Source organism: Diceros bicornis, chromosome 15, assembly GCF_020826845.1.
Source record: "Diceros bicornis minor isolate mBicDic1 chromosome 15, mDicBic1.mat.cur, whole genome shotgun sequence".
NCBI lineage: Eukaryota > Metazoa > Chordata > Mammalia > Perissodactyla > Rhinocerotidae > Diceros > Diceros bicornis.
Genome location: NC_080754.1, coordinates 4,127,257 through 4,139,839, shown reverse-complemented (window position 1 = coordinate 4,139,839; position 12,583 = coordinate 4,127,257). Strand labels below are relative to the sequence as shown.

The following is a 12,583-nucleotide window of genomic DNA, read 5'->3' as shown; positions in this document are numbered from 1 at the left end:
AAAAAATTCCAATATAAAACTGAAATTTACAAAGCCCTGGATATTCAGTGTTACCAACTAATGACTTTGGCCAGGATTATGGTATCAAAATAGAGGAGGCATGCTGAGTAGAACATACTAGATTAGTATATCATATACTGAATTAGTAGGACTACACCTTCTTAACATTAGCAAAGGGAATTCAGGTGCACACAAGTAATACAAACAGTATCAGCGCTCTGTACGTGGTGTCATGTTTGCATACTCTGTTGGTTAAAACAATAGGAAGGAATAGGAAGAAAAAAGGGCACAGCGTGCACTATTCCCAATGATCCTACAAGACTCCTAACAATCATATCTCTCCAGGAGCCAGAACAGACCTCATCAAATCTGAGTATCACAAGAAGTAATGTCTACTCTATAAAGAAAAAGATTCATGTCACTAAACATTTAAGATAGAGTCTTTAGAAATCCTTGCTCCTCTGGGGATAAACCATATGATCTTCCAGAAGTATATTTGACTTTACAAAAATCTATTTGTAACTTACTGTTGGTCAATTCACCAGTCTTTTGCAATAATAAAATGTATTAGTTTTTATTTCTAGATTAAAAATTATGCCAAAACTTAGTGGTTTAAAACAACACACACTTACCATATCACAGTCTCTGTGTGCCTGGACTCCAGGCACAATTGAGCAGGCTCAGGCCTCTCACAAGGCTGCAATCCCGGTGTCAGCAGTGTCGGCCTTCATTTCAGGGCTCCACTGGGAAGGATCCACTTCCAATCTCACCCACATGGCTGTTGGCTGGAGATGTCAGTCTCTTGCCACGTAGGCATCTCCTTTGGACAGCTCACAACACGGCAGCTGGTGTCCTTGAGAGAGGGCTGGAGGGAGTGGGTGTGGGCCCAAGACTGAAGTCACAGTCTTTTTGTAAGCTAATCTTTCATCACTTGTGCTATATTCTATTTGTTAAATGTAGTGATTAGCCTATAGTAGTCAAGGAGAGGGGATTGCACAAGGTCGTGAATACCAGGAGGTGAGGATCCTTGGGGGCTGTCTTAGAGGCTACCTGTCTAGAGGCATTGCAACTCCTTGGATTAACACAGGAACGGACCTTATGAAACTCTCCATGACTCTCCATCTGGATGGACTGTTCCCCTCCCAGAACTGTGTGAACTGTGGACATACACAGTAGTTTGAAGAGGAAACTGGTCTCTCCATCCTGTCATCTGTGAAAGATTGGAAGCTTTCAAATTAAATCCGTGTACTCACATGCTGACCTAAAGACACATGTGTACAAACAAATTATACCTCTAAAGGCAAATACGAATAAGTGAAAAAGTGCTAGACTTGTGCTCTTCATGTTTCACACCATTTTCTGAAAAGCATGGTTAGACTATTAAATGAACTGCTGAAGAATGTGCACCATGGTGAAAAAGAAACTTCATTTTTCACTGTTCTTGGCTTCTCTGTATTTATGTCTGGAACCTAAACACTGAGCAATTTCAAGCTGTTGCCTCTAAATTCCTTGTTAATAAACACAGAGGGGAGTGCAAATAAGAATATACTTTTTCAGTTTTATCACGTTTCCCTGTTCCTGTTCCTCCATTCCTCCTCCGTGTCTGCTGATCCATTCACCTCAGGAAAGTTCAAAGAAATTGAGCTTTTCTTGTTCAACTAGAGGCAATGTTATGAAAATGACCTTGCTTTCTGTACAAGATTGTTTTCAATGGTCGCGCTGACTTTATTAATAAGTAATAAATTCCTCAGTGATAACTTGACACCTGTGAAGTTTCAGCTTTTAAACTCTCCCTCTAAGCAAAGCACCAAAAGGAATTTTGGATCCCTTAACAATAGTAAAAGATACTTTCTCACCTGCTTCAAACTCAAACTTAGTTTAACACATTTGCATCATTTTTTTCCAAAAGAAATACGCTTTTGGATACAACCCAGAGGTACACAATTTCTGCCAAAAGGATAGTTTTCCACAACATTTTGCACAAGGTTAAAATAGAGTCTGAGTGGTCTTGAATATATTTTAAGTAGTCTATATTGCCATCTTTTCTAATTCCGAACTCTGAGTTTTATTTGCATGCTAGACATATCTGATGGATATTCCACAAGTATCTCAAACTCAAGATACTTCAAAATGAAGCCTTCTTCTCCCCCAAAAATCAACTCATAAGCTGTGTGGATCACTAGCAATTATTTAATAATCCCAACTCTCTTAATTTACAGAACTTTAAGGAGACCCAGAGAATTTAGATGATTTTCTCAATGTATCTGGGGGTACAGATCAGCTAGTTTCTCTTCCCTCCTAGTCCTTCATTCTTTTGATTCCTCTGTTTTTATTAATGGTACCATGAAATGCTCCTACTCACCTCAAACCATCAAGGTAAAATTTAGCTCCTCCCCCTCCCCCACACCCAATCACCTGCCAAGTCTTACTAGTCACATCTGGATGCTACTTTCATTTCCTCTGTCACCATACTCATTCAAGTCCTTATATCTTACCTGGGGCTATTGAAATAGTCTCCTAATCGGTGCTTGACCTCCATTCTCCACCCACTCTAGGCTACTCCAGATGACGATTAGAGTGATATCTTCCATACATGCAGTTTTGGTCATGTCATGGAAGAGTTCTAAAGCCTTGAGTGTCTTCCCATTGTGAACTAAATAAAACACATTCTCTACATCCTAGCATTCTGGGCTCTGCAAAGCCTAACTCCTGGGAGCATTCTCAACCTTATCTCCTATAGTTCAGTAGCACACTCTTCTCTGGCTAAACTTGTACACTCTATTTCCAGAAAATACCTCATACTCCTTCATCTGTGTTCACATCACTTCTTCTGCCTAGAATAACACCTCTTTTCAATGTGGTGATATCCTGCCCATCCAACAAACTAATGTGAGCATTGCTTTACCTGAAAGTCCCCTGGCATTGTTTCCACCTTATTTGTGGCTCTTATTAAATTCTTTCTAGCTTTATAGGTCTATAACTACTCCTTAACTCTTGCTATATGGTAAGGTTCATAAGGACAGTGACCACTTGTTGTTCAGCTGTGTGCTCCCTATCTGTGACTAATGTGGTTCTTATCCCCAATGGAACTCATCAAAGGTTTATTGAATTAATAAACTCAACCTATCTATGGAATGAAATCTAAAGCTTTCAAGACAGATGGCTGTCAACTTCTCTTTCAAGCACCTCCATTACAGGTGCTAGGAACTTCCTATACAGCCTCGTAAAAGCCTTTTATGAGGGCAGTTACTCTTTCAGTTGCCTCTGTCTTGTTCATGGCTTTAACCAGGAGAAGTGATGAGGCTGAGGTTGGCAGATGGGTGGATAAGGCTGGTGGTTATATGGACTAGGACACTGTGTACTTTCCTCCTACTTAATGTTGTCACATATGTCACATCAAGGGGTAGAACTGAAGGGGAGGTGTTAAGCAGCCATCTGTTTATGTTCTCTAGGTTTTGGGTTTGGTTTTACCATCAAATGGCCAGAATGCTCCTCCTACATTTAACAATCATCTTCAGAATTTTCCCAGAGCTGTCAATCACTAAGGCAGCCCCTCTGGGGTCCAAGTTCAACCTTGACCCTGCCACCTCATCCACTGTTCCAAAGGGGTAGTTAGCTCTGTTCCATGTAATCTAATTGTCTCTTCTCACCCTCAGTGCAAGTAGAGAACACTTGATCGCCAATTTTTAAATCTCTTATGTTTTTCTCTTCAATCCACAAATAATCATTTCCTTTGCTCTTCCTTTTTGTTTCCCAAACCTCTTATAAACTTCTGAAGGTGAAACAATAGAAGCTGTCACATATGCATGTTTTTAAGATAAAAAAATATTTTAAATATTCTTGCTGGAGGCCAAGAATTGTATCTTGTTAATAGCATTTCATGGGCAGATCATCCAGCCAAGCCACAAGCAAGTCCTCACCCACGGGTTTCACCTCATTACATTTGGATTTATTCAAAGTAGAATAAACGTGGTTGAACTGTCCAAAATGTTGTATGAGCCAGTAAGTAGAAAAGAAAATCCATCTCAAATTAGCACAATTACCCAAATTCAGGCATGGCCTTTACTTATATTTTAGTGGTATATTATTTTGTTGGTCACCCTATAATGCTAAATATATTTTGTTTGTCTCGAGCTATGAAGCATTACTGGAGAATATCCCACAATGATTAGCTGCATGATGAATACATAGCTAACTTCAGCTGGGCCTTCAATACTGCTCAACAACTCCTTTTAGTGTTAAATTACCACTGCATTGAATTAACCGCATACAACTACCGTTCCAAAAGGTTACATACCCTCAGGATCCCCATGTAGTCTTCACCTCCTGTATGCATAGCAATTTACCTCACCATTTACTTTACTGTGAGGCTGAAGACTGTTTAATATAAATGCTCTTAACTGTAACCTTAATAGGAATCTCTTCAAATTTCTTTGTACAATTTATGCTGCTCACAAATATTCAGTTCTGTCTCCTTCTGCTCATCTGGTAGGAATCTACTTGCCCACCAGCTTTGAAGTTAAGCCTGGCCATGTGAATTGCTTTGGCTGGTGAAATGTGAATGAATCTTTTCCAGATGGAGCTTTAAGAGTCAGTGATGATTTGACACCTCTCCTTTCCCTCAGCCGTAGCTCTTGGCACAGCTCCAGATTCCGGTTCTTCTGTCCTGCTGAGTCTTGAGGTACAGGCAGAGGTGCAGCAGAGCCCCAGCTTACACACATGGACATGAATCAGGAGCAAGAGATAAGCATTTGTGATACTGAGCTACTGAAATTTGCGGGGTTTTTGTTACCTTAATGAAAACCTAGTCTCGGAGTGATATCAGGGAAAATGGTGGACCAGGGAACTCCGGCAGCGTATCCCTCCATCAAAGCAGTGATGAAGCTGGCAAGAACTGTCAGAATCAACTATCAGAACTCTGGAAACTAATTAAGAGTTTATAGCAACCAGGCAAATGCTTAATTAAGAAAAAATCACCTGAGTCTCAGTAAGAGAGCTTCGTGGCATTTCAACTTACATGTCCCCATTCCCCATTCCCCCGCTCAGAGGCAGCCTTGGATACAACAAGCCACGTTCCTGGTACAGTTCCTTGTACCACAGGGAGCAGAACAGAACTTATTCTAAGAATTGTGGCTGTTCGCTTTGACCTGTCTGGTGGCTTCCTGCAGGACCCACTCAAACAGCTTGCCTTTATTTTGGCTAACTCAGAACAATCCAAGATAGCTACTCGGGGGGTCATTTATCAAAACCTTTTAGGCAAAGGAATTAGCAGCTGCCACCTGGGGCAAGGGATAATAGGGCAAATAATAGACAAATTGAAAAGCTTGGCAGGAAAGGCTGGGTAATGAGGCAATTGGTGGAACAAAGAAATTAAAGAAATCCTAAATAAAGGGAAAGTATCCTGTGTTTATGGATTGGAAGACTGAAGATTGTTAAGAAGTCAGTATTGTCTAAATTGATCTATAGATTCCGTGCAATCCCTATCAAAATTCCAATTTCTTTTTTGCTGAAAAAGCTGATTCTAAAACTCATATTGAATTGCAAGGGACCCCAAATAGCCAAAAGAATCTCGAAAAGGAACAAATTTGGAGGACTCACACATCCTGATTTCAAAACTTGCTACGGAGCTACAGAAATCAAAACAGTGTGGTGTTGGCAAGGATAGACACATAGACCAATGGAATAGAGTTGAGAGTCCAGAAACAAACTCATACATCTATGGTCAATTAATTTTCAACACTGAATGCCAGGACCATTCAATGAAGAAAGAATAGTCTTTTCAACATATGATGCTGGAATAACTGAATAACCACACACAAAAGAATAATATTGAAACCTTACCACATACCATATACAAAAATTAACTCCAAATGGATCAAAGACTTAAATTTAAGAACTAAACCCAGAAAACTGTTAGAAAAAAACATTGGGGTAAGTCTTAATGACCTTGGATTTGGCAATGGATTCTTAGATATGACACCAAAAGCACAAATGACAAAAGAAAAAAATAGATAAATTGGACTTAATCAAAATTAAAAAATTGTGTATTAAAGGACACAATAAAGTAAAAAACCCACAGAATGGTAGAAAATATTTGCAAATCGTATATATAATAAGAATCTAGTATCCGTAATGTATAAATAATTCTTACAACTCGATAACAAAAAGACAATCCAATTAAAAATGGGCAAAGAGGGGGCCGGCCAGGTGGCGCAAGCGGTTAAGTGCCTGCGCTCTGCTGCGGCGGCCCGGGATTCCCTAGTTTGGATCCGGGGCGTGCACTGACGCACCGCCTGTCAAGCCATGCTGTGGTGGTGTCCCGTATAAAGTAGAGGAAGATGGGCACGGATGTTAGCCCAGGGCCAGTCTTCCTCAGCAAAAAAAAAAAGGGGAGGATTGGCATTGGATGTTAGCTCAGGGTTGGTCTTCCTCACACACACACACAAAAATGCACAAAGAGACTTGAATAAATATTTTTCCAAAGAAGACATATAAATGACATATAAATCAGGACATGAAAAGATGCTCAACATCATTAGTCGTTGGGGAAATGCAAATCAAAATCGCAATGAGAAACAACTTCACACACCTACTAGGGAGGTAATAATAATAACAATAGTGATAATAATAAAATGGAGAATAACCAATGTTGGTGAGAATGGAGAGAAATTGGAACCCCAATACGTTGCTGGTGGGAATGTAAGCTGATCCCGCCACTGTGGAAAACAGTTTGGCAGTTCCTTAGATAGCTGAACATAGAAGTACCGTGTGACCTAGCAACTATAGTTGGGTAGAATCCAAGATAACTGAAAACAAGTGTTCAAACAAAAACTTGTATATGAATGTTCATAGCAGAATTTTTCATAATAGCCAAAAAGTGGAAACAACCCAAATATTCATCAACCGACAAGTGGATAAGCACAATGTGTTATATCCATACAGTGGAATATTATTCAGCCATAGAAAGGAATGAGGTGCTGAGGCATGCAACAACGTGTATGAACCTTGAATATGTTACACCAACTGAAAGAAGCCAGACACAAAGACCACATATTGTATGACTCCATTTGTATGAAATGTCCAGAATAGGCAAATCCATAAAGACAGAAAGCAGATTAATGGTTTCCAGGGGTTGGGCAAAAGGGGTCTTGGAGGAGTGACTGCCTAATGGGCATGGAGTTTCTTTTTGGGATGATGAAAATGTTCTGGAATTAGACAATGGTGATGCTTTTACAACATTGTGAATGTACTAAAAGCTACTGACTTGTATACTTTAAAATGATTAAAACAATGAATTTTATGTTATATGAATTTTATCTCAATAGACAAAAAAAAAGGCCTAGTCTGTCCTGACTTATACTTTGCCTCCCTATACTTCTCATCCTCCTGCCTCAGAGTATAAATTACCTCTTTTTCTTTGCAAGGTGACTCCTTTGCCAGTGCCTGTGAATTACTCCTGCTGTCTCTCCTGTCCTCTTGTGCCATTGGTCATCTCTCATTTCTAAAGTCTTCCTTCAGTTACTTCCGCTAGACCTATAAACATGCCCAAATCTTCTTTATCCTAAAAATAAGAAAAGTCAAAACAATCCCTCTGCTTTATTTTTCCCTCAGGTTTTTCTTCCATTGCTTTCCTTCCCTGTTCTGTAGACATTTTAAGAGCCAAGACTGCATTCTCCCCTTCTAATTCACTGCCTCTGCATCCATCCTCAACACTTACCTGGGCCCCTACCCTTTCACTCGTCTGATGACACATTTCTGATTTATTGGCAAAAGCGTCCTTCTCACTTTTCAGTCTCTGTTGATATAACGGCAGTGTTCACATCTGTATCCCCCTCCTTTAAATTTTCTCTGCTTGGCCCTGGTGACCCTGAGCTCATCTGCTTCTTTCTTGTCTGTCTGAACTCTTCTTCTTAATCTTCTCTGCTGACCTCTGTTTCTCAGACTTCTTTTAAATGAAACATTCAGCCGGGTTCTGTTCCTAGCCAGGGTCATGGCCCCCAACTCCCTTCTATCAAGGTCATATCATTCTTTAAGGACTTAATCAAATTTTACCTTCTGCATGAGGCCTTTCCAAATCCCTTAAGTTGAATTAATAAACTTTTGTACTTCTATCATAATACTCTTCAAGATGGGCCTTATCTAATCATCATTTACTAAATGTCATACACCCCGGTATATGGTTTTATAGAGTGGGATTTGGTTCTTTTTTATCCTTATACACAAATTACTACCTAGTGTAGCGCCTAGAACATAATAGTGTTCGATAAATTATATTTTTATTTTCTTCAACTCTCAAAAATGAACAACTACAGTATCATAGCAATATCAGACTCTAAGTCAATGAACTGTATTAGATATGTGCAAAGGTAAATTTAAGCAATTCCTAATCACTCTTCCACAAAGTTGTCCCATGGATTCCCTGAAAGCATAATCTGTGAGGATGAATGTGACTTAGTATCAAGTTGATCAACTGTGGATTCTATTCCAACATTGCTCTTTGAAGATAGGATTATAGGCATAACCAAACAAGTCAGAAAGTATTCACATCCTCCAAATACTCTAAAACCACGAGTACAGAAGACAAGGAAATATCGCCCTGAGAAATCTCATTCAGAGATCTAAACTTGAACTCTGTGACAGCCTTTTAAATCGTCCTCAGACGTTTCCACAATCCATGCTGTCAATCAACCTTATGGAGCACCTGCTACGCACTCAGCCTTGTTCGAGGCCTCAGCAATTATAGCACTCGTATCTCAGTGGAGCAGGGGGCTGGAGAAAATGAATACGCAAACAAGAGAATTTTGGAAAGTGGTTATCGCTATGAAGAACACAAAGAGAGAGATGGAACAGAAGAAGAATTATCTTACGTGAGGAGGAGAGTTCTGTGGGTGTGACATGTAAACGGGGGCCTGAAAGCCTGGCGGAAGCCAGCCACGCAAAGATCTAGCAACAGAGTTGTCTTAGCAGAGGGAGCAACAGCTGTAACGCCTCACGGCAGGAAAACTTGGCTCGTCCTGTGCCAGGCCAGGCGACCTCATGGCTGGAGTGTGGTGGGGTGTGGCCATCCGTGAGGCAGGACAGCCGGGCGGGGACAAGAGTGCATCAGGTCTTGCAGGTCACGGCATGGCGTTGGGATTTTATTCTCTGGACATGAGAAAGCCACTGGTGGGATTTAAATGGGTGAGAAATAGGATCTGATTCATCTTTTTAAAATATCATCTTGGCTGCTATGTAGAGGTGGCATGAAGAGACACGGGGAAGTGGTTAGCAGACCATGGCAGACCAGGAAAGAGGTGACGGTGGCTCAGGCCGTCATACATGTAAATGTGAGGGTTCTGTTACGAAAAATCTAAGCAGGTTTCCTGATTTCCCTTTCACCCACTTTCCCCTTCACTTCTTTCTTGGGTTTGTTTTTCACTAGACTGAGAAAATAAAAGCTTTTGCCCTTAACACATGCACTGGAAGTGCTCCTTTAAACACAAATACCTAAGGAATTTAAACAAAGAGAAGGAGTAACGAGGGGCCATGCATGTTTTAATTTTCCTTCAGATCTGGTGATCTGATTTCTTCAGACACTGGGCACCTGGACCAGAGCTTATTTTCATGACTGGATCCCAGCCTTACAAAATAAAGGCACACCTATGTATACAATTGCTTTCTCAGCAATTACATCTTGTTGATTGCTTAATATTAAAGGCTTAATATTAAATGGGTGAGAAATAGGATCTATTCTTTACTTGTGTTAACTGTAGATATTTTTCATTTAAAACAGAAAAAGAAAACAACAAAAAACATTTAATTTGTTTCAACAGCTTTGCGATTTGGCAGATTTCTAAGATCCACATATGCTAATGTTTGTGTTAATTGCTTAACACCAAGATACTTGTCAGAACCAAATCCTTTTGTAATTAATTACTTAAAACCCATTGAGTACTAAATCATCAGTGGAAGCATGAATGGTTTGAAAATTTTCCTGTGATATTATGTTCATTTTTTAATCAACGTATTTTAATAGTAATTTATTTGGAAAAAAACTATTTAATGACACATTTAAATAGTCTACCAATGTGTAAAATGATTATTCACTATGACGACGATAATTTAGCAGTAAACTAACAAACACGTTTTAAGCATGTGTCCAGGATGTTATACTATAACTGGAGGAAGACACAACAAATACACATAAGCTTGTTAGCTCTAAAATATATGACATTTACTATTTCTAGCAATAATATTTTTTCAATGCAACAATTCAATGTTTGCTTGAAATATTTCAAAATGACAATAAGTAAAATTAAATCTGAGGTCCTCCTGCTCTCGCATGCTCTCTGCCCAGGTTCCCCTCAGCCAATGCAGTAGTGGCCTCAGGTGGCTCAAGACAGAGAAAGGAATCTCTACACTCAGCAACAACAGTGGCTCTAACACTGGCAGACAAGATTTTTCTGGGTGTAATCCCCTCTCTGCCCCATAGCTTAGCTTCTTCTTGAAGTCAGACACAGTATCCCTCTCAGCTGTGGTGACGAAGCTGAACCCCTTACTGTCAGGATCTTCATGAGGAAGTCTGTAAGCTCATGGTCAACTAAATATAGATGCAGGAACCATGTGTCCCTCTTTTTTTTTTGGGCACCCAAGATACCATGGAAGACATGGGACTAAAGAGCAGCATCGTGGGTGATAAGGCTAAAAGCAAAAGGTGAATCCTTGCCCTGAAGTAGCCCATTGAGGACATCATCACCAACTAGGATAACATAGAGAAAACCTGGCATCTACCTTCTACAATGAACCTCACTGAGGCTCCCCTAAACTCCATGGCCAGCAAAGCAAAGATGCCACAGGCTGTGTCTGAGACCTTCAATGGAGCCTCTATGTACACGGCTTTATAGGCTGCACTGGCCATGCATACCTTTGGTCATACCACCATATTGTTACAGACTCTGATACAGTGACCATATGTGAGGGTCATGCCCTGCCACATGCCATGCTATGTCTGGACTTGGCTGGCCATGCCTTGACAGACTACCTCAAGCAGAAGGTGATTATAGGTTCACTACCATAGCTGAGAATGGAACTGTACATGACATTGAAGAGAAGCTGTGCTGTGGACTTTGAGCAAGAGATGGCTACTGTTACTTCCTCCTCCTTCACGAAGAGCTACAAGTTTCCTAATGATCAGTTGATCACCATTGATAGTGAGAAGTTGGGGTTTCCAAAAGCTTTCTGTCAACCATCCTTTCTAGGCATGGAATCCTGTGGCATTTGTGAGGCCACTTTAAACTCGGTCATGAAGTGTGATGTTGATAAAGAAAAGGACCTGTATGTCAGAATAGTGCTGTCTGGTCATACTATTATGTACCCTGGCATTGCTGACTGAACACAGAAAGAAATCACAGCCCTGGCAGCCACATGAAGAAAATGAAAATAATTGCTCTATCTTCCAGCAAATACAGATCAGTAAGCATGATTATGAATGAGTCTGGCCCATCCATTTTCTACCACAAATGACTCTAATTGAACTGCTAGCAGATGTGTAGCATTTGCTTCATGAATTAATTTACAAGTGTGAATTTATCCTAGTAAATGTATACATCTCATAAGCATATGATCTCTCTTTAATGAATTGGTGGCCTTTTGCCTTAAAGTCTATATGTCTGATAATAATATAGCTACCCTAGCTTTCCTGTAATTAGTATTTGCCTGTTATATCTCTTTTTAACATCTTGACTTTAAGTCTTGACATTTCTTTATATCCAATCTGACAGTCTCTTTTAAGTGGTGAGTTTAGTTCATTTATATTTGCTGTGATTACTGATATTTTTGGACTTATCTCTACTTTCTTCCTTTTTTATTTCAATATGCTCCACCTTTTGCATATTTCTTGCTTTTATACTCTTCTTTCTTGATTTTTAAATTGTGGCTTGAAATAGCAGTCATATGTTCCCCCTAACAGGAAATTTCTCGTGCTCTCATGACCTCTCACAGTTCACCTACCCACTGTCTTGTTGATGTTATCTAGAATATTAATCAAATTATTATATAAATACCTCCTCATTTTCTTTTGCTTTTCCTTAACCATTTTTAAAATAACTACAAACTCTTCCAAGACTTATGGCTACCTTATATCCTCTCTCCCCTAATATTTATTTCTCCTCCTGTTTCAGAACTTTTTTCCAAAGAGTTTTCAATGTGAGTAATTCTGTAGCAAATTTTTGATGTATTGCATGCTAAAATGTTTATTTTATACATTTACATTTGAATAAACATTTTTATAAATATAAAAGCATAGGTTGAAACCTCTTTTCCTTCAATATTTTTAGAGTATTGCTTCATTGTCTTCTTGCATTCAGTGTTGTTGTACAGAAGTCTGCTGTCAGTCTGATTCTTATTTCTTTGTAGATGACCCACTCTTGTGCTCTAGGGGCTTTCAGAATTTTTTTTGTTGTCTTCTTTTTGTTTTAGATTTCACTAATATTTGCATGTTAGTTTTTCTTTCTCTCCTCTTTGGCACCTGAGTTTGTTCATCTTTTCTTATTTTAGAAAATATTTGTACTGCTTCATTTTTATTTTTCTCCTTCTGATCGCCTGT

At 39.5% G+C, this 12,583-nt stretch overlaps 1 long non-coding RNA gene and 1 pseudogene across 1 annotated transcript in view; one reads left to right on the top strand and one right to left on the bottom strand.

The window, feature by feature from the left end:
• Window positions 1-789, bottom strand: part of LOC131414662 (uncharacterized) — a 55,983-nt gene extending 55,194 nt beyond the window's left edge. The window contains exon 1 of the long non-coding RNA XR_009222212.1: window positions 633-789. This is a non-coding gene — a long non-coding RNA (uncharacterized LOC131414662). The remainder of the gene's footprint in view (window positions 1-632) is intronic.
• A 9,848-nt stretch (window positions 790-10,637) lies between these two features.
• On the top strand, window positions 10,638-11,395 carry LOC131414661 (actin, cytoplasmic 2-like; annotated as a pseudogene).
• Window positions 11,396-12,583: the final 1,188 nt, after the last annotated feature.